Source organism: Manis pentadactyla, chromosome 4 (assembly GCF_030020395.1).
Source record: "Manis pentadactyla isolate mManPen7 chromosome 4, mManPen7.hap1, whole genome shotgun sequence".
NCBI lineage: Eukaryota > Metazoa > Chordata > Mammalia > Pholidota > Manidae > Manis > Manis pentadactyla.
In genome coordinates, this window is record NC_080022.1 from 30,394,489 (window position 1) to 30,421,890 (window position 27,402).

The following is a 27,402-nucleotide window of genomic DNA, read 5'->3' on the forward strand; positions in this document are numbered from 1 at the left end:
ACAAGAATGAGGGTTTATTTTACCAGAAGAAACATCCGGAGTCACACTGGTGGGCCCAAGAGAGGTCCTGGCAGCAAAGGCCTGGAAAAGGTCATGCACAACCTGTCCGCGGTAGGGCGGTGGGGCCTGTACCAGCTCCCAGGCCCACGGCCACACTGGAAAAGAGCCAGAGGGATCCCAGGCCACTCCCACAGAGGAGCTGCTCCAAGGTGACCCCGAGAAGGGCTACGACACAAACTCCTGCTTGCTGCAAACAGGACACCCTCAGGTGCGGTTCCCGGGGCTGACAGCTCCTGGACACGTGGGGACAGTGCAGAAAAGGCCCCATCTCACATGTACTCCCCACAGTCGGCAATGATCACCTTCTGCTTTGGCTTCCCGTCCTTGCTGCCTTCGGCCTTTGTGGGTGAAACAGAAGAGGGGCAACCAGGGGAGGGAGGGTGGAGAGTAAAGAGCAGCTCAGGGCTGCCCCCCAACCTGCCCACTCCCAACCAGAGCAGAAGCAGCTAGGCCCCTCCCTTCAGGCCACAGAGCACCCTCTCCAGCTCTCCCAAGGGGCTGTACGGCAAGGGCCGGGCAGCCACCCACCTCAATCTGCCGCAAGACATCCAGGCCTTCCGTGACTTCCCCAAACACCACGTCCTTGCCATCCAGCCAATCTGTCTTGTCACATGTCAGGAAGAACTGGGAGCCACTGGTGTTTAGGCTAAAGCTGGCCATGGAGAGCAGGCCTGGAAAAGAGAATGAGCGCATCAGCTCCCACTATCCTGGTTCTGGTCCTCAGAGGACATCTGTGAGACTGCTGACAACCCTTCAGCTGGGCAGGTTCAGACTCTGGGATGTAGAGACCATACAGATACCTTGTCTTCCACTCAACTGATAGTCAATGACATGGTAAGCAGCGTTGTTTCAATAATTTTATACTGGTTTGTCTTTTCATTCACTTACTTAACAACCACTTCTTGTCTACTTGGTTACAAGGCCCCTGTTGAGCCCTGGGTGGGGACACTGGTCCCAGCCCTGGTGGAGTTCACAGTCTAGTAGAAAGGTGTCACTTGAAAGAGAACTGTGGATTCATCTTAGGAACGCAAGGTTGGTTTAACATTCCCCAAGTCAGTATAATTTACCACATCAATAGATAAAGTACAAAAGCCACATGCTCACATCAATAGACACAGAGATGGCATTTTACAAAATCCAACACCTTTTCATGATAAAAACATTCAACAAACTAGGAATAGAAGGGAACTTCCTCAGTCTGGTAAAGCACATCTACAAAAAATCCACATGGCAAAACACTAGATGTTTTCCCCCTACAATCAGGAATATGAGAGATGTCTGCCTTAATCACTTCTATTTGACACTGTACTAGAGGTTCTAGCCAGGGCAATCAGGCAAAAAAAAAAAAAAAAAAAAAAAAAGAAATGAAAGGTATTCAGTTGGGAAGGAAAATAAAAAGCTATTTCCATTTGAAGATGACACAACCTCGTATATAGAATCCAACAGAAAACTGTTAGAACCAATAAACAACTTTAGCAAGGTTGCAGGATTCAAGATCAATATACAAAAACCAATTTATTTCTATACAATAGCAATGAACCTGAAAATGAAATCAAGAAAACAATTTCATTCATAAAGCATCAAAAAGAATAAAACACTCAGGAATAAATTTTAAAAAGTATAAACTTATACTCTGGTAACTATAAAACATTATTGAAATAAATTAAGAAGACCTAAAGACATCCTATGTTCATGGATTGGAAGACAATATTGCTCAGATGGCAACACTTTCCAAAGTGATCTACAGAATAGTATAAACTCTATTGAAATCCCAGATGGTACTTTTTTGCAGAAATTGACAAGCTTATCTCAAAATCCATATGGAAATGCTAGAGACCCAGAATAGCCAAAACAATCTGGAAAAAGAACAACAAAGTGGAAGACTCCAATTTCTTGAATTGAAAATTTACTATGGAGCCACAGAATACAAGACAGTGTGGTAATGACATAGGATATACATAAATCAATGAAATAGAATACAGTCCAGAAATAAACCCTTATATTTATGGTCAGTTGATTTTCAACAAGGATGCCAAGACAAACAATAAAAGAATAGTCTTTTCAACAAAGAGTACAAGGACAACTGGATAGTCAAATGCAAAAGAATGAAGTTGTACCCTTTCTCTCACACCATACACAAAAATTAAGTCAAAACAGATCACAGACCTAAATGAAGAGGTAAGCCATAAAACTCACAGAAGAAACTATAAGAGTAAATCTTCATTCATGACTTTAGGTTAGGCAAAAACCTTGATATGACATCAAGAATACAATGACAAAAGAAAAAGACAAATTGGACTTAATCAAAATTAGAAACTTTTTGTGCTTCAAAGGACATTATGAAGAAGTGAAAAGACAACCCACAGAATGAGAGAAAATACTTGCAAATTATGTATCTGATATGGGTCCTATATATCTAGGAGATTTAATGAGCTCTCACAATTCAGTAACAGAAAGACAAATAACCCAATTTAAAAACGGGTAAAGTATCCGAAATGGACATTTTTCCGAAGAAGATATAAAAATGGACAATGTACACATGAAAAGATGCTTAACATCTTTAAGCCATCAAGGAAATGCAAATCCAAACCACAATGAGATACCATTGCACATCACTAGGATGGTTATAATAAAACAGACAGAGAGTAACAAATGTTGGTGAGGATGCAGAGAACCTAGAACATTCACAGACTGCTAACAGGAATGCAAAATAGTGTGGCCACTTTGGAAAACAGACTGGCAGTTCCTCAAAACATTAAAATAGTTATCATATGCCCTAGCAATTCCACTCCTAGGCACATACCCAAAAGATATGAAAACATATGCCCACACAAAAACTTGTACATAGCAGCATTATTCATAATAGCCCAAAAAGTAGAAGCAACACAAATGTCTATCAAGTTATGAATAGATAAACAAATTGTAGTATATCCATACAGTGGAATATTAGTTGGCAATATGGAAGAATTAAGTACTGATACATGTTATATCATAGATGAACCTTTTTGAAAACATGCGCTAAGTTAAAGAAGACAATCACAAAATCCTATAAATGGTATGATTTTATTTGAAAAGTCTGAAATAGGCAAACCAGAAAGACAGAAACTAGATTAGTGTTTGCCTAGAGCTAGGGGCTGGGGGGATGGGGAGTGACTGCTAGAGGGCGTAGGGTTTCTTTCTGGGGTGATGAAAATGCTCTAAAATTATTTGTGGTGATGGCTGCAAAACTCTGTGAATACATTAAAAACCATTGAAAGGTATAAATGGATGAACTGAATGGTATGTGAATTGTATCCCCAAAAGCTGTTAAAAAATAAAAGATAATTATGCTACAAAATAGCAAAGCCTAGTGGCACAGACATTTGCTCAGCAAATGGGAACACAAAAAACAGTCATCTAAATGTGTGTCTCACACAAACACATACACTGGTAACAGTACGTGGAAGGCTTTCTGTAGGAGGTGACATCTAACTTTAGTCTAAAAGGACCAGGTTTGGTGGGAGCTGAGGGGGACAGGACAAGGAGCTATAAGCTTATCTGTGGGAGTGAGAAATCCCACTCTTCATGGCTGGCCCTCTGGATCATGTGCTCCCTTTGAATGGGGACCATGATCCATTCCTCTCTCTATGCTGGAGTCCATCAGGGTGCCTGACATAACAGAGGAGTTCTGTGACTATCTGCTTTAAATATTCAAATACCTATTGCACGTTTACTATGTCCCGGATGCTTTCCAGAATTCAGTGACAATCAAGAGAGAAAAGTCAAGGCAGGCCTCCTGGACAAGGTGACACGTGTATTACACCTGAAGGAAGTGAGGGGAGAACCTTATTATGCATACTAGAGGAAGAAGGCTCCAGGAGAGGCAGTGGCACAAGGGAGTGGGCTCTGGACATCTGGGGTAAGCAAGACTGCTGTGGGGACAGAGCACCACAGCAGCATATTCAGTGAGCTTGGGGAGGTGCCAGGCCTCAGGTCGGTGGGTCCTGCCAGATCGTACACATGCATGCAGCCACAGGAGGGGGACAGCAGGAGAATGATGTGATTGCATTTATGTTTGAAAAGGATCGTTCTGACTACCTCATAAAGATGAGACCACGAGGAGGAAGAGGCAAGAACAGAAACAGGGAGACAAGCTCAGAGAGGGAGAGTGAAGGGGGGCCAGACCAGAAGGTAAAGACGGATGTATGGGGGATGGAGGAGAGGGTTAAGAATGAGCCCTGCATTTCTGATCAAGCAGCTAGGTGGATGGTGGTATCACTGAGTCAGGGAAGAAGGGGGGCAAGAGTCTGCGGGAGAAGAGCAGACATGCTGAGCATGTGAAGTCTGAGACGTCCATGGATGTCCAAGGGAGGACAACAAGGAGAGATGAGCGTGGAGACTTAAATAACAGCTAGGACGGAAAGCCCCGGATGACACGGGATGGAACTGTGTAGGGCACTGTCCTAAAGAGGATCATACTGCCCCCTCCAGGCTGTTTGGAAACCTCAGGGCATGTTTGTGGTTGTAATACTTGGGTTGCTACTGGCATTACTGGTAAGGAAGCAGGGAATCCAGGTGCTGCAACGTCCACCGAATGAAGAATTATTCCAAAATCCTCTTAGACTTTCAAATGCCCTGACAAACGTTCATGAAAAGAGAAAAATCTGTTTATAATGATCTGGGCCTAGAACCTAACTCCATTTTACATATAAATCCAAGACTTAGTTTTTGTATTGAATTTTTCCAGAAATAGACTTACCACTTAAACTTTATGAAGGAATTTAATTTTTGTTCAAAATTTTACCAAGAGATACGATTTCAGAAAATCACATTACTCTGACTGACTCTGTCCACACAATACACTTGTATCAGTCCACACTGCTAACTGTTGCTCTAGGTAGAAGTGCACCTTTAAATATGTCATATATGTAAGTTGTGTCCAAGCATTTAAGTCCTGAAATGCATACCCTTATCATCACTTTCCTTTAATTTTCCTTCATAATACACTTATGGCATAATACTAATTTTTTAAATTATGTGTTGCAAGGATATATTAGCTGTGACTTTCATTTCAGCCTAGTAAAGTATTAGTTCTAAGAGCTGGGCACTGGGCTAGTGGGTCAAGAACCATTAAATAAAGAATAAGTAGACAGAGAAGGAAAACAAGAGTTGAGATTTGGGTCCCTCCAACAGCTCAGAGGCCAGGAGGAGGAGACAGGGAAGGAGACAGAAGCAGCGCCCACTGAGATAAAAAGAAAAAAGGAGCAGGTGTCCTGCCAGCCAGAGAAATAGGGATTCAAGGAGAGCGTGATGCATGGCATCAGATGCTGCCAAGATGGGAAAGGAGGCCTTACATCTGACTTGTCAGCAAGATACAGGCTGTTGGCATCCTGGACAAGAGCAACGTGGAGGAGGGGGGCAGAGTCTCACTGGAGGGGGCCAAGGAAAGAAAGAGAGGCAGTGAGTCTACACAACTCTTTTTATAAGTTCTGCTCAAATGGGGCCAATGAAATGGAGTGGCGGCTGCAGGGAAGCGTGGGGTCAGGAAGAGGTACCTTACTGTCTTAAAGGCGGGCGGTGTGCAGCACACTTGTGCGCTGACGGGAGGGCGAGTGGGCGCAGAGGGGGGAATGCAGGAGGCACGAGAGGGGATGGAAAACCTGGGTCCCAGGGGAGATGGGAGCCAACAGAAAGAGAACAAAGAAGTTCTCTTCTGATTGTTCCAACTTCTCAGTGTGATGAGAAGCAAGGTCACAGGCTGAGAAGGCACATGTATGGGCATCGCTGGGCTGGAGCACCCTTTCGCCTATGGTCCTCAACTCCAAGGGGACCAGCTAGCATGGTGTGTGCCTCTCTCCTGCAGTCGGTTTTGTACTAGGTGAGCAGGAGAGCAAGGGAGACAGTAGGGCTGGAAGAGGAGTGAGGAAAGTGCATCCAGTGGCTGCCATGGGCTGTCAGCAGGGTGCACAGGGTCACGTGGACTTGGGGTGGGGGTGGGAAGACAGTGACTCTGTAAGGACATGAGGTATCCCAACTATAAAAACCTAAGAATGCTATTGTGACAGTGATGAAATCTGAAAATGCACAGTGCAGTACAGTACAGTATCATTTTCTGATTTTGATAATGATATTGTGGTAATAGTTCCCTTGTTCTTAGGAAATAACACGCTGAAATATTTAGTGGCTTAAGTATTTAGTGTCCACTAGTTAGTGGTGAAGGTACATGAGGTCTCCAACTTACTCTCAAATAGTTTCCCCAAAATAGATGTTGTCTGTAAATACGTGCCAGCTAGAAAGTTGGGAACGATAGTCACCAATGTACACTCCCAATGGATCAGATAGCTAAGTGTAACGGAAAAAGTATAAGTGATGGAGGCCAAATGGGCTGGATTCTTCTATAACCTGGAGTTAAAGGAAAGACTTTTTAACTAGGACTCAAAATCCAATAAAAAAAAAAAAACCTTTCAACGACATAAAAATAAAAAAGCTTTGGCATGGCACAAAATACCATAAACAAAGTATGAACAAGAAAAAAATGACACACTGGGAGAAACATATGAAGAACTTACAAAAATTAGGAGGAAGAAAAGATCAAACCTAATAGAAAAAGGGCATAAGACATACAACAAAAAAATGGTCTTTAAAATGATTATAAAAAGTTGTTAAATGCATAAAAAGATAGTCTTCACTCACAGAAGAAAAATGTAAATTTAAACTACTCTTGAGACTCCATTTCTCACCTACTGGGCTGGCAAAAATGCAAATGCTTGATCACACAATCGTGAGTGAAGTTAGGGGAACAGGTATTATTCCTAAACCTTACAGGAGGGAACGCAAAACCATACGTCTGTGAAGAACTTGGCAATATCTAACAGAACTACATATGCATCTGTTTACCCTCTGACCCAATAATTCTCTTCTAGGAATATACCCCAAAGATACACCTCCAACAATATGAAATTCATTTGTACAGAGTAGCATTATTTGTCACTGTAATATAATGGAAACCACCTAAATGCCCAGACATAGCAATCTTGAATAAATTATGGTTCAATTAATTATGGTACATCCACTCCATGAAGCACTATAAACAAAACAAGATCTCCATGAAGTGATATGGAATGGTCTCAAGGACACAATGTTTAGCAAAAAAAGCAAAGTGCAAAAGAGAATACATAATAAGCTAGCTGTTGTGTAACAATGAGGGAAATATGAAAATATTCCTCTATCTGTTCATTTCTGCAAAAGTAAACAAAAGGAGCATTATCCAGGAACTAAAAAAGCTGGTTATGTACAGAAAGTAGGCAGGAATACAGGGTAGAAGGCCAGAGGCAGAGTAACATTATTCCATGCACCTCTTCATATAGTTCTGATTTTTGAAGCATGTCAGTATTCATTAAAAAGTAAAATTAAATCAATAAAGCTGGAGAGAAAACCCTAAAACCGAGTACAGAAACAAATGACTTTAAGCTAAATGGATAACTTAACCATATAGAAGAAAAAGAAGGAACCTCAGAACTTTATAGCACAGTATTTGGACTCTCTACAAATGAAAGTAAAAGAACTGCAAAGAAATTGTCAGTAGTGGTATGACTGTAGCAATTCTGAAACTATTCTGCATTGTAGGATTGAGCAAATAAGTGACTATATCGAGGTTTTTAGGAGCCAAGGCTCTCACTGTAGGAGAAAGGAGATATAAATATGGCAAGGAAGAACCCTGTAGTATGCAGGGGCTTAGTGCATCATCCACTGCAGGCCACCGACTGCACCACTCAGATCTGACACAAAATTGGAGTGTCACTGTTTAACTCATGATTTAAAAATAAACACACACCAGAGAAGACAAGTAGTGATGTTACAGCATCTTACTACGCTGATGGACAGTGACTGTGAAGGGGTATGTGGGGGGAACTTGGTGAAGGGGGGTGCCTAGTAAACATAATGTCCTTAATGTAATTGTAGATTAATGATACCAAAATAAAAATTAAATTAAATTAAAAATTAAAAAATAAAAATAAATAAAAATAAACACACACACACACACTCTCTCTCTCTCTCTCTCTCTCTCTCTCTCTCTCTCTCTCTAGCCCTGCCTACTCAAAGGGCCTAGAAGTCAATGACATCCCAGGCCCGTAGCATACACCCAAGATCCAGATCTTGATTTCTAATTATTTCCTATTAAAAGGAACAGGAGCTTCTTGGAAGAATGGCAGATTCCAGGGTCAGAGCAGAGAGAGTACAGGTCAGCCCAGATCATCTTATATTGTACCAGAGAGTAAGGAACAGCTAAAAAAATGATGGTGAATGTCAAGTGGGTACAGAAGCAAGCTTGACGGCACTCCCAATGGTCAAATTTAGGACAATCTGAGCAACTGACAAGTGAATAGCTATAATAGATGGATTGTAACACATTGAATAGTAGGACTCACGTTGACACATAAACTACCAACACATAACCGATAAATAAATAAAAGGGGGAGGGGAGAGAACTCTTATTTATAGCTGAATGCTAACTAAAATAAATGTAGAAATGCTACTTTTTAAAAAATGTATTAGGATAAACAAAATTACCATCACAACAATAATTGATTGAGGCTAGAATCAAAGAAAGGGTACTAAAAGCACCAGTAAAATGTCTTTAAATATCTCCCACAAATCACTTGTTAATTACAAAAGGGGAATATGGGTACCTTTTGAGTGGGAAAAACCGGCAGACACAACCTTAACCAAGTGACTCTCACCAATGGACGGTTATCAGTGATACATGAAGACAGGCACGCCACTTTTGCAGTGTTCCAAAGTATGCCAAAAATAACCTGAATCTAATCATGGGGAAACTATCAAACTCAAATGAGGAACATCCTAGAAAACACCTGACCCAGTCTTCAAAAATAGCAATGTCATAAAAGACGAAGTCTTTCCTTTTGACCAGTTTCAGACCGAAGGAGACTAAGACGACCTGACAACTGAACACAAGCAGAGTCCTGGATGAGGGGACAGGGCCTCAGTGAAGGACAGTACCAGGACAATCAGCGTATCTGACTATGAACTATGTATCAGACTGTATCAGTGTTCAATTTCTTGAACTAATAATGTACAATGATTATAGAACACGATATTTGTGCTCTTAGGAGATAAATGCTGAAGCATACAGGGATGAAACATCACAATCACAAATTGCTTTCAAAATGGTAGAGGAAATAATAACAGCCATGTGCATATATAGGCAGAGAGTAAATATTAACAATGAATGAACACACATGAAAGACGTATGACCATTCATTACACTCTTCCAACTTATCTATAGGCTTGACTTTTTTTCAAATATCAACCATTCAAAAACAGCTCCTGGCACGATTCTGGGCTCTGGTAGAGATGAACCACCTAACCATGTGCCACCAAGTGAACATGTGACCAGAACTGTCCACTGTGAGCTGGGTTCTCCTGGGCCCACGAAGTCATAAGGACTAGCAGGCCCAGCAGCAATCTGCTAGGAGATGGAAATGCTGCATTCAGGATTGGGCATAAGCAGGGCCAGAGGCACAAATAATCTGCAGGGGCAGGTGACTAAACACCCCCTCACCCTCACCCCGCCCCAGCCAATGTCACCCATCATTGTTATAAACCACAACTCTTCCTTCAGTTCCCACCTAGGGCCATGTGGAGGTCCCTATTGACCAGATGGCAGGAAAAGAAAGGCAGGCATGGTTCACTGATGAGCTGGCCAGATACATGGGGACAAACTGGAAGGGGACTGCAGCTACACTGCAGCCCCACTCAGGGTGGCCCTAAAAGACAGTGATGAGGGAACTCTGGGACTCTCCCGAAGGGCAGAGCTTCAGGCAACAAACCTGCTCATCCATTTTTTGTGGGAAGAAAAGTGGCCCAGGAAAGGCTATATACAAACTCAAGGGCAGTGGCAAATGGCTTGGATAGTAGGTCAGGAATCTGGAAGCAAATGGACCAGATGACCGGGGACAAAGGGATTGGGAAGAGGCATGCGGATGGAGCCAGAGGTATGGGCACAGAATCTGAAGATCTTTGATGTTAGTGTTCACCAGACAATACCCGCCACAGAAGAGGCATTAAACAACCATGTGAACAAAAAGACACAGCAAGTGACATCAGCCAGCCTCAGTGGCCACCACTGTGCTGACCTGATGCGTGCATGAATAAAGTAGCCTTGATGACAGGAATGGAAGCAACATATGCAACCAACAATACGGGCCTCACTCTCCAAGGCTGAGCTAGCCACTGCCAATACCAAACGTCCAAACTGTTAGCAACCGAGACCAACCTGGGCACCGCCGTCCTTGGAGACCAACCAGGCACCTGCTGACTAGTTGATCACACCAGACCCCTTCTGCCCTGCAGGGGGCAGTAATTCATCTTGACAAGCATCAACAAGTATTCTGGATATGGGCTTGCTTTTACTGCCTACAGGGCTTCAGCCAACACCACTATCCCAGTGCTTACAGTGTCACAGGATACAGCATAACATGGCATCAAACCAAAGGGCCCATTGTACAGGAAAGGACGTGCAGCAGTAAGTATGTGAACTTGCGGCCCCCTATTCCTATCAGACACCACACCAGTCAGAACTGACAGAGCAGATGGAAAGGTCTTAGGGTACAACTGAGCCACCAGCTTAGAAATGATAACCTGAGAGGACGAGTATACACTGTAAATCAGGGACCATTATGGAGTGCTGTGTCCCTGGGGGTCCAGGAACCAAGGGGCAGAAGCTGGGCTAGTCCTGCTTAATACCACTCCCATTTTCCATTCCTGCAACTCAAGGTTCTGTGGATCTAGAGGTCCGGCTGCCAGAGGGTACACTTTCACCAGTGGGGACAACCAGAGTCCCATAAACTTTCAGTTACACTGCTGCCCGATCACTTAAGGCTCCTGTGCCAGGAGACAAGCAGGTAAGAAAAGGAGTCATCATCTTGGTGGGATGCTTGACCCTGGCTATTAGGAGGTAGGCTTTCTGTTACACAACAGGACTGGTCAGGACACGTGAGGCCCCCAGGGGATTCACTGGGGTATTGCCTGTGCTCCCCTGTCCAAGTCTGATGAGCAGTGATGGCCTGGGAAGGGCACAATGAGGAAGGGCACAAAGAACTCAAAGGTATGGGTCACCTCACCAGGTAAGCCACTTAGACCAGCAAAGGAACCAGCTTGGATGAGGGCCAGAGGAATCTAGAATGGGTAGAAAAGGAGGGAGATGGCTATCAGTTTTGATTCTGGGACCAAGAGCAGCAACAGGGCTATAGTTCATTCCACTAACTTTCCTCTGGAAATTCCCCAGGAAAAGAGACTAACCAGAGTCCTGGAGGAGGCATTCCCAGATGAGTGAACTCATCACATGAAGCAAGCATATCTGACCTGCAGCGGATGATGCGCTCAGCCCCTCAGGTCCCCTTTCAGACCAACTCCCTTCCTCCCTCACCTTCCGGGAATGTTAAATGCTACCAGACCCAGGATGAGTCCCACCCCAGAAATGCCCCTGGCTGAAGGGTGCTGCCCTACCACTCCTGGGAACCAGCCAGAATTCAGGACTGGTCCCTGTGTGGGTTCAAAGGCCTGGCACTCTGGCTTTTGAACAACTCTAAAGGGATATCCAAGCTCCAAAACTCCCCCAGGAGTCAGCTGAGGTTTGTGTGTGACTACAATCTCTCTGCCCAAACTGTTCCCCTCATTCCAAGAGCTGTTCCTATGATCACTCCCCAAAACTTTCCACATACAATTCTCCATGAATCTATTCCCCAGAAAAACTAACCTAAAACAGCAAAAATCTGAAAAAAATCAAGTAGTAGTAACATGATAAAATATTTTTCAGAGATACAGCAATAAAAGCCAAAATAATCACCTAAAAGAAATGAATGTTTGGAGTGAGGGGCGGAAGATGGCGGAGTGAGTAGAGCAGCGGAAATCTCCTCCCAAAACCACATATATCTATGAAAATATAACAAAGACAACCCTTCCTAGAATAAAGACCAGAGGACACAGGACAATATCCAGACCACATCCGCACCTGAGAGAACACAGCGCCTCGCGAAGGGGGTAAGATACAAGCCCCGGCCCGGCGGGAGCCGAGCGCCCATCCCCCCAACTTGCGGCGGGAGAAGAATAGGCAGAGCGGGAGGGAGACGGAGCCCAGGGCTGCCGAACACCCAGCCCCAGCCATCCGGGCCAGAGTGCAGGGCCCTGGATACTAGGAAAACAGGGCAGCAAGAACAGTGAGCGGGCACCGGAGGCCAGGTGCCAGAGGACATAAGAAAAGCGCGACCATTTTTTTTTTGCTTTTTTGCTGTTTTGTTTTGGCGGGCGCTTTTTGGAAGTCTTAAAGGGGCAGGGTGGGACACTTAATCCAGAGGTAGGGAATCCGGGGATCTCTGGGCACCCTAACCCCTGGGCTGCAGGGAGCAGGGAGGCCCCTTACGGAGATAAATAGCCTCCCAGCCGCTCCTGCTCCAACGCGACTCCACCATTTTGGAGTAGCTGCCCGAGCCAGGCCACGCCCACAGCAACAGCGGAGATTAACTCCATAGCAGCTGGGCAGGAAGCAGAAACCCTGTCTGCGCGCAGCTGCCCAGCACAAGCCACCAGAGGTCGCTGTTCTCCCAGGAGAGGAGGGCCACAAACCAACAAGAAGGGAAGTTCTTCCAGCCGTCACTCGTCCCAGCTCTGCAAACTATTCCTATCACCATGAAAAGGCAAAGCTACAGGCAGACAAAGATCACAGAGACAACACCAGAGAAGGAGACAGACCTAACCAGTCTTCCTGAAAAAGAATTCAAAATAAGAATCATAAACATGCTGACAGAGATGCAGAGAAATACGCAAGAGAAATGGGATGAAGTCTGGACGGAGATCACAGATGCCAGAAAGGAGATCGCAGAAATGAAACAAACTCTGGAAGGGTTTATAAGCAGAATGGACAGAATGCAAGAGGCCATTGATGGAATTGAAATCAGAGAACAGGAACGCATAGAAGCTGACATAGAGAGAGACAAAAGGATCTCCAGGAATGAAACAATATTAAGAGAACTGTGTGACCAATCCAAAAGGAACAATATCCGTATTATAGGGGTCCCAGAAGAAGAAGAGAGAGGAAAAGAGATGGAAAGTATCTTAGAAGAAATAATTGCTGAAAACTTCCCCACACTGGGGGAGGAAGTAATCGAACAGACCACGGAAATACACAGAACCCCCAACAGAAAGGATCCAAGAAGGGCAACACCAAGACACATAATAATTAAAGTGGCAAAGATCAAGGACAAGGAAAGAGTGTTAAAGGCAGCTAGAGAGAAAAAGGTCACCTATAAAGGGAAACCCATCAGGCTAACGTCAGATTTCTCAACAGAAACCCTACAGGCCAGAAGAGAATGGCATGATATATTTAATACAATGAAACAGAAGGGCCTTGAACAAAGGATACTGTATCCAGCACAACTATCATTCAAATACGACAGTGGGATTAAACAATTCCCAGACAAACAAAAGCTGAGGGAATTTGCTTTCCACAAACCACCTCTACAGAACATCTTACAGGGACTGCTCTAGATGGGAGCACTCCTAGAAAGAGCACAGCACAAAACACCCAACATATGAAGAATCGAGGAGGAGGAACAAGAAGGGAGAGAAGAAAAGAATCTCCAGACAGTGTATATAACAGCTCAATAAGCGAGCTAAGTTAGGCAGTAAGATACTAAAGAGGCTAACCTTGAACCTTTGGTAACCATGAATTTAAAGCCTGCAATGGCAATAAGTACATATCTTTCAATAGTCACCCTAAATGTTAATGGGTTGAATGCACCAATCAAAAGACACAGAGTAACAGAATGGATAAAAAAGCAAGACCCATCTATATGCTGCTTACAAGAGACTCACCTCAAACCCAAAGACATGTACAGACTAAAAGTCAAGGGATGGAAAAACATATTTCAAGCAAACAACAGCGAGAAGAAAGCAGGGGTTGCAGTACTAATATCAGACAAAATAGACTTCAAAATAAAGAAAGTAACAAGAGATAAAGAAGGACACTACATAATGATAAAGGGCTCAGTCAAACAAGAGGATATAACCATTCTAAATATATATGCACCCAACACAGGAGCACCAGCATATGTGAAACAAATACTAACAGAACTAAAGGGGGATATAGACTGCAATGCATTCATTCTAGGAGACTTCAACACACCACTCACCCCAAAGGATAGATCCACTGGGCAGAAAATAAGTAAGGACACGGAAGCACTGAACAACACAGTAGAGCAGATGGACCTAATAGACGTCTATAGAACTCTACATCCCAAAGCAACAGGATATACATTCTTCTCAACTGCACATGGAACATTCTCCAGAATAGACCACATACTAGGCCACAAAAAGAGCCTCAGAAAATTCCAAAAGATTGAAATCCTACCAACCAACTTTTCAGACCACAAAGGCATAAAACTAGAAATAAACTGTACAAAGAAAGCAAAGAGGCTCACAAACACATGGAGGCTTAACAACACGCTCCTAAATAATCAATGGATCAATGACCAAATCAAAATGGAGATCCAGCAATATATGGAAACAAATGACAACAACAACACTAAGCCCCATCTTCTGTGGGACACAGCAAAAGCAGTCTTAAGAGGAAAGTATATAGCAATCCAAGCATATTTAAAAAAGGAAGAGCAATCCTAAATGAATGGTCTAATGTCACAATTATCGAAATTGGAAAAAGAAGAACAGATGAGGCCTAAGGTCAGCAGAAGGAGGGACATAATAAAGATCAGAGAAGAAATAAATAAAATTGAGAAGAATAAAACAATAGCAAAAATCAATGAAACCAAGAGCTGGTTCTTCGAGAAAATAAACAAAATAGATAAACCTCTAGCCAGACTTATTAAGAAGAAAAGAGAGTCAACACAAATCAACAGTATCAGAAACGAGAAAGGAAAAATCACGATGGACCCCACAGAAATACAAAGAATTATTAGAGAATACTATGAAAACCTATATGCTAACAAGCTGGGAAACCTAGGAGAAATGGACAACTTCCTAGAAAAATACAACCTTCCAAGACTGACCCAGAAAGATACAGAAAATCTAAACAGACCAATTACCAGCAACGAAATTGAAGCGGTAATCAAAAAACTACCAAAGAACAAAACCCCCGGGCCAGATGGATTTACCTTGGAATTTTATCAGACATACATGGAAGACATAATACCCATTCTCCTTAAAGTTTTCCAAAAAATAGAGTAGGAGGGGATACTCCCAAACTCATTCTATGAAGCTAACATCACCCTAATACCAAAACCAGGCAAAGACCCCACCAAAAAAGAAAACTACAGACCAATATCCCTGATGAACGTAGATGCAAAAATACTCAACAAAATATTAGCAAACCGAATTCAAAAATACATCAAAAGGATCATACACCATGACCAAGTGGGATTCATCCCAGGGATGCAAGGATGGTACAACATTTGAAAGTCCATCAACATCATCCACCACATCAACAAAAAGAAAGACAAAAACCACATGATCATCTCCATAGATGCTGAAAAAGCATTTGACAAAGTTCAACATCCATTCATGATAAAAACTCTCAGCAAAATGGGAATAGAGGGCAAGTACCTCAACATAATAAAGGCCATCTACGATAAACCCACAGCCAACATTATATTGAACAGCAAGAAGCTGAAAGCATTTCCTCTGAGATCGGGAACTAGACAGGGATGCCCACTCTCTTCACTGTTATTTAACATAGTACTGGAGGTCCTAGCCACGGCAATCAGACAAAACAAAGAAATACAAGGAATCCAGATTGGTAAAGAAGAAGTTAAACTGTCACTATTTGCAGATGACATGATACTGTACATAAAAAACCCTAAAGACTCCACCCCAAAACTACGAGAACTGATATCGGAATACAGCAAAGTTGCAGGATACAAAATCAACACACAGAAATCTGTGGCGTTCCTATACACTAACAATGAACCAACAGAAAGAGAAATCAGGAAAACAACTCCATTCACAATTGCATCAAAAAAAATAAAATACCTAGGAATAAACCTAACCAAAGAAGTGAAAGACTTATACTCTGAAAACTACAAGTCACTCTTAAGAGAAATTAAAGGGGACACTAACAGATGGAAACTCATCCCATGCTCGTGGCTAGGAAGAATTAATATCGTCAAAATGGCCATCCTGCCCAAAGAAATATACAGATTTGATGCAATCCCTATGAAACTACCAGCAACATTCTTCAATGAACTGGAACAAATAATTCAAAAATTCATATGGAAACACCAAAGACCCCAAATAGCCAAAGCAATCCTGAGAAAGAAGAATAAAGTAGGGGGGATCTCACTCCCCAACTTCAAGCTCTACTATAAAGCCATAGTAATCAAGACAATTTGGTACTGGCACAAGAGCAGAGCCACAGACCAATGGAACAGACTAGAGAATCCAGACATTAACCCAGACATATATGGTCAATTAATATTTGATAAAGGAGCCATGGACATACAATGGCGAAATGACAGTCTCTTCAACAGGTGGTGCTGGCAAAACTGGACAGCTACATGTAGGAGAATGAAACTGGACCATTGTCTAACCCCATATACAAAAGTAAACTCAAAATGGATCAAAGACCTGAATGTAAGTCATGAAACCATTAAACTCTTGGAAGAAAACATAGGCAAAAACCTCTTAGACATAAACATGAGTGACCTCTTCTTGAACATATCTCCCTGGGCAAGGAAAACAACAGCAAAAATGAGTAAGTGGGACTATATTAAGCTGAAAAGCTTCTGTACAGCAAAAGACACCATCAATAGAACAAAAAGGATCCCTACAGTATGGGAGAATATATTTGAAAATGACACATCCGATAAAGGCTTGACGTCCAGAATATATAAAGAGCTCACACGCCTCAACAAACAAAAAACAAATAATCCAATTAAAAAATGGGCAGAGGAACTGAACAGACAGTTCTCCAAAAAAGAAATACAGATGGCCAACAGACACATGAAAAGATGCTCCACATCGCTAATTATCAGAGAAATGCAAATTAAAACTACAATGAGGTATCACCTCACACCAGTAAGGATGGCTGCCATCCAAAAGACAAACAACAACAAATGTTGGTGAGGCTGTGGAGAAAGGGGAACCCTCCTACACTGCTGGTGGGAATGTAAGTTAGTTCAACCATTGTGGAAAGCAGTATGGAGGTACATCAAAATGCTCAAAACAGACTTACCATTTGACCCAGGAATTGCACTCCTAGGAATTTACCCTAAGAACTCAGCAATCAAGTATGAGAAAGATCAGTGCACCCCTATGTTTATCGCAGCACTATTTACAATAGCCAAGAATTGGAAGCAACCTAAATGTCCATCGATAGATGAATGGATAAAGAAGATGTGGTACATATACACAATGGAATACTATTCAGCCATAAGAAAAGGGCAAATCCAATCATTTGCAGCAACATGGATGGAGCTGGAGGGTATTATGCTCAGTGAAACAAGCCAAGCGGAGAAAGAGAAATACCAAATGATTTCACTTATCTGTGGAGTATAAGAACAAAGGAAAAACTGAAGGAACAAAACAGCAGCAGAATCACAGAACTCAAGAATGGACTAACAGGTACCAAAGGGAAAGGGACTGGGGAGGATGGGTGGGTAGGGAGGGATAAGGGGGGGAGAAGTAGGGGGGTATTAAGATTAACATGCATGGGGGGGTAGGAGAAAAGGGAGGGCTGTACAACACAGAGAAGGCAAGTAGTGATTCTACAACATTTTGCTATGCTGATGGACAGTGACTGTAAAGGGGTTTATAGGGGAGACCTGGTATAGGGGAGAGCCTAGTAAACATAATATTCGTCATGTAAGTGTAGATTAGTGATAGCAAAAAAAAAAAAAAAAAAAAAAGGGCAGCTCCTGTGTGGTAACCTCCAACGAGTTCTACACAAGGGTATAAAGGGCATATAAAAGTGTAGGCAAAGGGTCTGTTTGTGTTTATACAGAGGATCAAAGCCTAATTGGGCTACCCCGAAAATGAACTAAGATACGATATGAAAAAGAACTTCCAACATCTGCACCCTCTGGAAGACTCATGCCAGAAGATGATCATCAAAAAACCGCAACAAAGATCCACGCACTGCTACAGCTGTAGATGCACTCATCCCACCAGTTCCTGGACCTGCCATGGGAATGAGAAAGGAGATATCTAAGCTGGCCTGTGCATACAGTAAAACAACAAAATTGGACTGGATCTATACTGTTGGAACTCAACCAAGAATTTGGAGAAGTGCAAATTGTAGCGCTCCAAAGTCTTACAACTACAAACTATTTATTGTTAAAAGAACATATGGCATGTGAACAGTCCCCAGGAATGGGTTGTTTTAATTTGTCTGATTTCCCTCAGACTGTTCAAGTTCATTTGGACAATATCCACCATATCATAGATAAGTTTTCACAAATGCCTAAGGTGCCTAACTGGTTTTCTTGGTTTCACTGCAGATGGCTGGTAATTACAGATATGCTTTGGTTATGTAACTATACTCCTATTATGTTAATGTGTGTGTGCAATTTAAGTAGTAGCTTAAAACCTATACATGCTGAAGTTACTCTACAAGAAGATATATCAAAGAAAGAATCAATCTTCCCATGTTTTCTTCCGCCTGCTACTTCTATAGCTTTTCTTCTTCCTTCCTAATTACAACCCTTAAATAGAATTCGTGCCTCATATCAAATTTACCGAGTATCATAATTCTTCCAAGTGGTAAAGATACCTCAAGACAAATGCTGGGCACAGAAGCCACAGGGCATAAATATGCAAAGAAGTAAAAAGCTAACTTTTTCAAACAATAAGGCTTCTCTCTCACTCACCAACTTCACATTTCCCTGTATGGCCCCGGAAGATGACTGGTTAGCCAGAGACGGGTAAGATTCCTCAAGGGAGGAACAACCTAAGACAGGCACAGTCGCAGGGGGGCCATCAGGTGAGAAATTGGGGATCAACAGAGGTGAGGCTTAGAACCTCACCCCCCCGTTCTGAGAGAAATCTTCTGCATACGTGGATGTTTTATTGCCCTGGTCTAGCTTGGATTAACACATAGTCTACAGGCACACACCTGATCATCTACATGTGCTCTCTTACAACACTAAACTATGTTTTCTACCTTTATCTTGTATCTACCTACCACTTCAGCATTTTATTAAAAATAATAATAATAAAGAGAGAAATGTGGTATCCACATATAAATCAAGTATAAAAACCAAATGAGTATTCATATTTGAACTGACTGTTTATAGTTCATAATGCATGAGCAAAACCGAAAGTTTCTGTGATGACTGCCCTTGTACTGTTCACTATGTAACTTATTCATTATGTAAGAATTTGTTCTACATGTAAAAACTTGTTTGTTATGCCTCAGAAGATTGGAGACTGACAAAAATTAGGCTTGGGGTGGAATAATGATTGTGCATTGAGCATTGACTCCCCTATACAGAATTTTATTGTCGTTAACAACCATTTGATCAATAAATATGAAAGATGCCCTCACAAAAAAAAAAAAAAAAAAAAAAAGGACAGACTTCCAATGGTAAAATAAATTAGTAACCGGGATGTAATGTATAGCATAAGGAATATAGTCAAGATATTGTAACAGCCTGGTAGGGTGATAGCTGGAACCTAGAATTATGTATATAAATGTTCTACCACTGTGTTGTACACTTGAAACTCATGTAATGTAATACTGTGTGTCAACTACCCTTCAATAAAAAATAATTATTAAAAAAAAAAAAAAAAAAAAACTACAATGAGGTATCACCTCACACCAGTAATGATGGCTGCCATCCAAAAGACAAACAACAACAAATGTTGGCGAGGCTGTGGAGAAAGGGGAACCCTCCTACACTGCTGGTGGGAATGTAAGTTAGTTCAACCATTGTGGAAAGCAGTATGGATGTACATCAAAATGCTCAAAACAGACTTACCATTTGACCCAGGAATTGCACTCCTAGGAATTTACCCTAAGAACTCAGCAATCAAGTATGAGAAAGATCAGTGCACCCCTATGTTTATCGCAGCACTATTTACAATAGCCAAGAATTGGAAGCAACCTAAATGTCCATCGATAGATGAATGGATAAAGAAGATGTGGTACATATACACAATGGAATACTATTCAGCCATAAGAAAAGGGCAAATCCAATCATTTGCAGCAACATGGATGGAGCTGGAGGGTATTATGCTCAGTGAAACAAGCCAAGCGGAGAAAGAGAAATACCAAATGATTTCACTTATCTGTGGAGTATAAGAACAAAGGAAAAACTGAAGGAACAAAACAGCAGCAGAATCACAGATCTCAAGAATGGATTAACAGGTACCAAAGGGAAAGGGACTGGGGAGGAGGGGTGGGTGGGGAGGGATAAGGAGGGGGAGAAGTGGGGGGGGATATTAAGATTAACATGCATGGGGCGGTAGGAGAAAAGGGAGGGCTGTACAACACAAAGAAGGCAAGTAGTGATTCTACAACATTTTGCTATGCTGATAGACGGTGACTGTAAAGGGGTTTATAGGGGAGACCTGGTATAGGGGAGAGCCTAGTAAACATAATATTCGTCATGTAAGTGTAGATTAGTGATACCAAAAACAAAGCAAAAAAAAAAAAAAAAAAGGGCAGTTCCTGTGTGGTAACCTCCAACGAGTTCTACACAAGGGTATAAAGGGAATATAAAAGTGTAGGCAAAGGGTCTGTTTGCGTTTATACAGAAGATCAAAGCCTAATTGGGCTACCCCGAAAATGAACTAAGATACGATATGAAAGAGAACTTCCAACATCAGCACTCTCGGGAAGACTCATGCCAGAAGATGATCATCAAAAAACCCCAACAAAGATCCACGCACTGCTACAGCTGTAGATGCACTCATCCCACCAGCTCCTGGACTTGCCATGGGAATGAAGGAGATATCTAAGCTGGCCTGTGCATACAGTAAAACAACAAATTTGACTGGATCTATACTGTTGGAACTCAACCAAGAATTTGGAGAAGTGCAAATTGTAGCGCTCCAAAATCTTACAACTACAGACTATTTACTGTTAAAAGAACATAAGGGATGTGAACATTCCCCAGGAATGGGTTGTTTTAATTTGTCTGATTTCTCTCAGACTGTTCAAGTTCAGTTGGACAATATCCACCATATCATAGATAAGTTTTCACAAATGCCTAAGGTGCCTAACTGGTTTTCTTGGTTTCACTGGAGATGGCTGGTAATTACAGGTATGCTTTGGTTATGTAACTATACTCCTATTATGTTAATGTGTGTGCGCAATTTAAGTAGTAGCTTAAAACCTATACATGCTGAAGTTACTCTACAAGAAGATATGTCAAAGAAATAATCAATCTTCCCATGTTTTCTTCCACCTGCTACTTCTATAGCTTTTCTTCTTCTTTCCTAATTACAACCCTTAAATAGAATTCGTGCCTCATATCAAATTTACCGAGTATCATAATTCTTCCAAGTGGTAAAGATACCTCAAGACAAATGCTGGGCATAGAAGCTACAGGGCATAAATATGCAAAGAAACAAAAAGCTAACCTTTTCAAACAATAAGGCTTCTCTCTCACTTACCAACTTTACATTTCCCTGTATGGCCCCGGAAGATGACTGGTTAGCCAGAGACGGGTAAGATTTCTCAAGGGAGGAACAACCTAAGACAGGCACAGTCGCAGGGGGGTCATCAGGTGAGAAATTGGGGATCAACAGAGGTGAGGCTTAGAACCTCACCCCCCTGTTCTGAGATAAATCTTCCGCATACGTGGATGTTTTATTGCCCTGGTCTAGCTTGGATTAACACATAGTCTACAGGCACACACCTGATCATCTACATTTGCTCTCTTACAACACTAAACTATGTTTTTTACCTTTATCTTGTATCTACCTACCACTTCAGCATTTTATTAAAAATAATAATAATAAAGAGAGAAATGAGGTATCCACATATAAATCAAGTATAAAAACCAAATGAGTATTCATATTTGAACTGACTGTTTAGAGTTCATAATGCATGAGCAAAACCAAAAGTTTCTGTGATGACTGCCCTTGTACTGTTCACCATGTAACTTATTCATTATGTAAGAATTTGTTCTCCATGTAAGAACTTGTTTGTTATGCCTCAGAAGATTGGAGACTGACGAAAATTAGGCTTGGGGTGGATTAATGATTGTGCATTGAGCATTGACTCCCCTATACAGAATTTTATTGTCGTTAACAACCATTTGATCAATAAATATGAGAGATGCCCTCACAAAAAAAAAATAAAAATAAAAATAAAAATACCCATCTCTTATTTTCTAAAAAAAAAAAAAAAGAAATGAATGTTGCTTCGACAGGGCAGAAAAATGATGTTGAGGGGAGCAGGAAAATGTCATGTTTTATAACCAACTTCACAGAACAATTCTCTTTACATACATTATGACTTTGAAAAAAAATTTTTTTAAAAGCTAGATCAAAACCAAAAAATATATATATTTATAAAAAGGGTCATTATGAATATTAAAGAAAACAGGAAACACACAAATGTCAATAGTAGTTACCTGTAGGATATGGGCTGGAGTTAGGAGAAAAAAATTTTAGCTTTTAATTTACAACCTTAAAAACAGTAACTCTTCAGTGGAGAAATGTGGCAGATATCTCCTTAACCAAGTGATCAAAGTTAACATCACAAATATTGGAACTGACATATATACTTCCTCTTATGATGCACTAACAAGGAAATGACATTCTTCTACGGTCTTCCTGCCAAAACACATAAGCTAAATCTAATCGTGAGGCAGCACTAGGCAGGAGAAATGGAGAAACAATCTTAACAACTGGCCTGCTCTCTCAAAGATGTCAAGATCAAGACAATGAAAAACTGAAAAACTGTTTTAAATATAAGGACACTAAAGAGACTTGACCACTAAATGTCTAATTCATGAATCCTCTTCAGAGAAATGTTAAAATTCCTATAAACGAAATACTGCGGTAAGTGATGAAATGTGGATGTGACCTGAAGATTAGTTAATAGTGGTGTATTAATACTAAATTTCTTGATTTTCATAGTTAATCTGTGATTATGTAAGGAACAGTCTTGTTCTTAGGAAGTATATGCTGAAGTATTTAGGAAGTCTTCAACTACCTCTCAGATGGTACAGGGGAAAAATATATATGTATTTAAGATGATAAAGCATAGGGGCAAAACATGAATTAATGAATGAAGAATAAAAAAGTTCCTTTTACTATTCTTTATTCCTAGAGAATACTTATTGTATATATCTGTATGTCTGAATACATATCAAAACACAATTATCAAAAGAAAAAATTACAACTTTCAACTGTGTACTTTCTAATGTTTGTAACTAAGCTTTTCTAGAGCTTCAAAGCTGCTGCTCTGCCTCATTTGTTAATAGACGCGGGGGTCCAAGATGCCTCAGAAACACTCGGGTCCGTGGTCCAGGGCCCAGGGTCCCAGGTAGTTTCCTCCCCAGTCTGCCAGCCGCCAGCGTCCTGACTGGAGTCCTGCTCACCTGTGGTCCTGGGAACACACTGGAATGCAGGGGTATGTGGTTGCGGCCAGCAGGCTTGTTCCCAATCCTGATGTCCATGTACACCTGGGGATTTGACCGGGCCTTCTTTGCAGAGGGCACTCCCTAGGTGCAGAAGAAATATCTAGGTTAGAGAGGACCCCTGACTCTCCGAGGAGAGCGAGTGTTTGGAATGCACGCCCAGAACCCAGGGCAGCAAGCGGGCTGCAGCAAGGTGCTGACAGGGAGGGCCTGGTGGGGCTGCAGAAGGCAGAGGCCATGGACGCAGCACCCAGCTGGACATCTACGGACAGGGACCTCAGCACCATCCAACCTGATCCCCATCCCACAGGCGCGTTATCTCATCCCACTGGCCCTCAGACAATCAGCTGGTGTCACCCTGCCCTGCAGTCACAGAACATCACTTGCTTGGCCCACAATACAGAACTCTCAACATCTTCAAACACTGGTCCAAGTCACCCACCTTACTCCTGTTAAACTGACCCACAACCTTCTCGCTCTGTGCCTAAGCCTACTTAGTCATGGGCTGGCTACAACGGAAGCAGAGGGGCTGCCCTCCTGCCTGGGCCTAAGTGCTGAGAAGACCGTGAAGGAGGATGGGGCTTACTTTGTGCTCCATTGAGACCAGGCTGACTAGATGATAAAACATTCACGACAAATGTTACCATTTGTTCGATAGAGAACACCCTGTGGTCTCTGACCTCTCTGTAGGGAACAGTAGGTCAGTGTATAGGTATTGAGCTCTGATGTCATGTGCTGGGGATACTAAGTAGACTTGGCTCCTGCCCTTGAGGAACTGGCCATCCATTAGGGAAGAGCTAGCCACAAATGTGAGCACACACAGATCCAGGAACTATACAACTTTGGTTTGAATCTCAGCTCCGCCACTTATGAGCTGCGTAATACTGAACAAGTTATTTGACCTCACTGTGCCCCAATTTTGTCACCTGGAACAGGGGCTAATAACAGTACTTATCTCAAAGGATTATCATTAATATTAAATATTTGTAAAGCACTTAAGACAGTGCCTGGCATATATAACGCAGTAAATGCTAGGTTAGAAGGTGCCATGGAAGCCCAGGAGGGACACTCATCTCACTCAACTGGAGGATTCAGAAGTCTCCTGGAGAAGGCAGCAACTGAGCTCAACTATGAAAGGTGAGTAGGAGTTAGCCAGCTCCAAAAAGTTGGGAAGGGCTTTGTGGACAAAAGAACTACATATGTGAAAACATAGGGATGAGAGGTACTTACAAACCCTTATTTCCTAGAATATAAAACAGCGATACAATGTAGAGAGATGAGCAAGGTCAGAACCCAGAGAGCCTTTCTGTCCTTCTGATGGGACTGGACTCAATCCTATAGTTGAGGGGTCCCTAGAATGCTTGACTAAAGTGGTACAGTCAGACCTGTGCCTGAGAAATGCTCCGCTGGCTGCTCAGGAAGGGGGAAGCAGGCCTGGGGCAGGGAGACCAGTTAGGAAGCTATATCATTATTCACCTAAGAGGTAACAGATGTTAGACCAAGACAGTGTGTGTGACAAGAATAAACAGGAGAGGAGAGATTCAGGAAGATGTAGGAGAAAAAATAGCAGGATAGAGCAAAAATTAGGTGTGGATTACGATGAGGGATCTCAGATGACACTGAGGTTTCTAGTTAGGGTGACTTTGGAAGATGGCAAAATTAGCTAAGCTTAGGCACCTGGGCAGACCAGAGTCCAAGGAGAGAGGACACCCACATGGGCTATGCTCTGTGTATTTATGGCGACTGTAAGACACTCAGGCAGAAATATGTGAGACTAAGGAGAGAGGTCAGGGCTTGGACTAGAGATCAGAAAATTACCAGAACATTGAGTGGTTGCGACAACCTCAAACCAGGGACAAAATTGGCTGAAACTGCACAAGGACAGTGTGGAGAGAGGAGCTGAGAGGGCTAGGGAAGGAACTCAGATAAATACTGCTGGTCAAAGGGAGGACAGAAGAGGAGGAGCCCCCGAATTATCCCAAGAAGCAGAGGTCAGGATGGTGCACTGAAAAGCAGGAGAAAGGGCTGAGGCAGCCTGCCCCCGAGTACAGGCTGAGGGCAAGGGCCTCCCCGGAATCAGTGGGCCTGATGCCAAGGTCTTCAGAGAGGGAGCGGGAGGAGTGGGGGCATGGCAGGTGCTGGTGATGAGGAGCACTCACCGCCCCTTCTCACCTCCGACGTCCCCTTGTTCAACAGCAATCACAATCAGTACTCAGGCGTATGTAAGGTACTTCTCACTCCAGCCCTACCAGCACACGAACCCCAAAGCTTCTGCATTCAGTTCCCCCCATCCCCCACCCATATCAGAAGTGCCCTGGGGTGTGAAGGGGAGTATGCCAGCCTCTCCTCTAGAAGCACAGCCTTCAATCTCACCTCCTAGGCTTCCACCTTGGAAGGCTCCAACCCTCCCTCTTCTTTAGTCTCTCCAAGGGTCCTACTGGAAAACTTCTTCAGCCAGTCACCATCTGACCAAATGGAAAGGAAGGAATCAAACACATGTGAACAAAGTCCAGCTATCAGCCAATGGCTACAGGTCTTTGCTGCCTGGGTCAGCAAAGTGGACATACCATGTGGCTCTCACAGGCAGAAACCACCTCTTAGGAGCTCCCCAGGGCAAGGAAAGCTGTCAAGAGGAAATGTCAGGCCTTTAAGTCCAGCTCTTAGCAGAGGCAGATGGGAATAAGGAAGGAATAAGCAGAGCCAAAAGGGAAGTTCCAACCCTCATCAAAGCTGGAAGGGCACAGTCTATGTCTATGTCCCAAAGCAAGACTTTCATGGGGACGATGCCTCTAGCTTTGCTGAGAATCTGAAATTCTTTATTTCCACGGAGGGGCTGCATTCTCTTCTCCACTATACATCACACTAATTGTGTATATACTGCCACCACAGCAGAAAGTAAGATAGAGATAAAAATGCAACAGAGGGCAAAGTGGAGGGTGTGATGGAGAATCTGTGGTTGCTCCCACTTACCTGGTCTGGATGAGCCTTCCTTAATCCTCACTGGTTTGGCCAATCTGACACGAATTATCCACCCAAAGAGCTCAGATTCAGTCTGGAAAGACCGTAATACAACTTAGCTGCTTAAACCTGGTTAGCTTAAAAGAAGACCTGACAGCCTTCCATTCACATCTAAGAAGTCTGAGACTTGCTCACGATTAATTGTATGTTGGGAGCTCACATCCTTCAACAGCAAGCTAAACACAAAGCTAACCACGAAAAACCCGAGCCACCACACACTTCCTTTCTTTCAACAGCATCACAGGAAGGTCTGTGCTGGCACCACATTTGGATCTGAGCTCAGGACTCTGAAATTATAAGGGTGAATGCAGTTACTAAGAACCTGCTACCTTAAAAAGTCAACATCAGCACCGAACTCAACAAAAGTTCACCTCCTCTAGAGCCCCTGGAAGAATGCAGCCCTGCTGAAACCTTGATTTCAGACCCACCTGGGCTTTTGATGTCTAAAACTATAAGATTGTATCTGTGTTGTTTTTAAGCCACCAAATTTGTGGTAATTTGTTATAGCAGCAATAGGAATCAAATCATTTTCTTTTGAAGCACTTGACCTTGTAGCTTTTTTTTTCCTCTACTGGCAATTGGCTTAATTTATAACAGAATCCCTTTCAATGGCTCAAAAGAGCCCCACTTTTATTGACTAAAGACAACAGTTTTCCATTCACTTTCATACACTTCAAGAAACCCTGTCTCTGAGGCAAGATTCACAATTTTACCTTGCAATCGA

At 42.5% G+C, this 27,402-nt stretch overlaps 1 long non-coding RNA gene across 2 annotated transcripts; it reads right to left on the reverse strand.

Annotated features, from left to right (window-relative positions):
• Positions 1–27,141, reverse strand: LOC118907663 (uncharacterized). Of its 2 annotated transcripts, XR_008996974.1 has the most exons (5): positions 26,631–27,141; positions 26,034–26,125; positions 23,622–23,744; positions 589–731; positions 1–398 (listed from the first exon to the last, which is right to left on the reverse strand). It is a non-coding gene; the product is annotated as an uncharacterized LOC118907663 (long non-coding RNA). The 2 variants fall into 2 exon arrangements; XR_008996975.1 differs by lacking the exon at positions 26,631–27,141 and having other exon boundaries at positions 4–398; positions 26,034–26,396.
• Between the last annotated feature and the right edge of the window lie 261 nt (positions 27,142–27,402).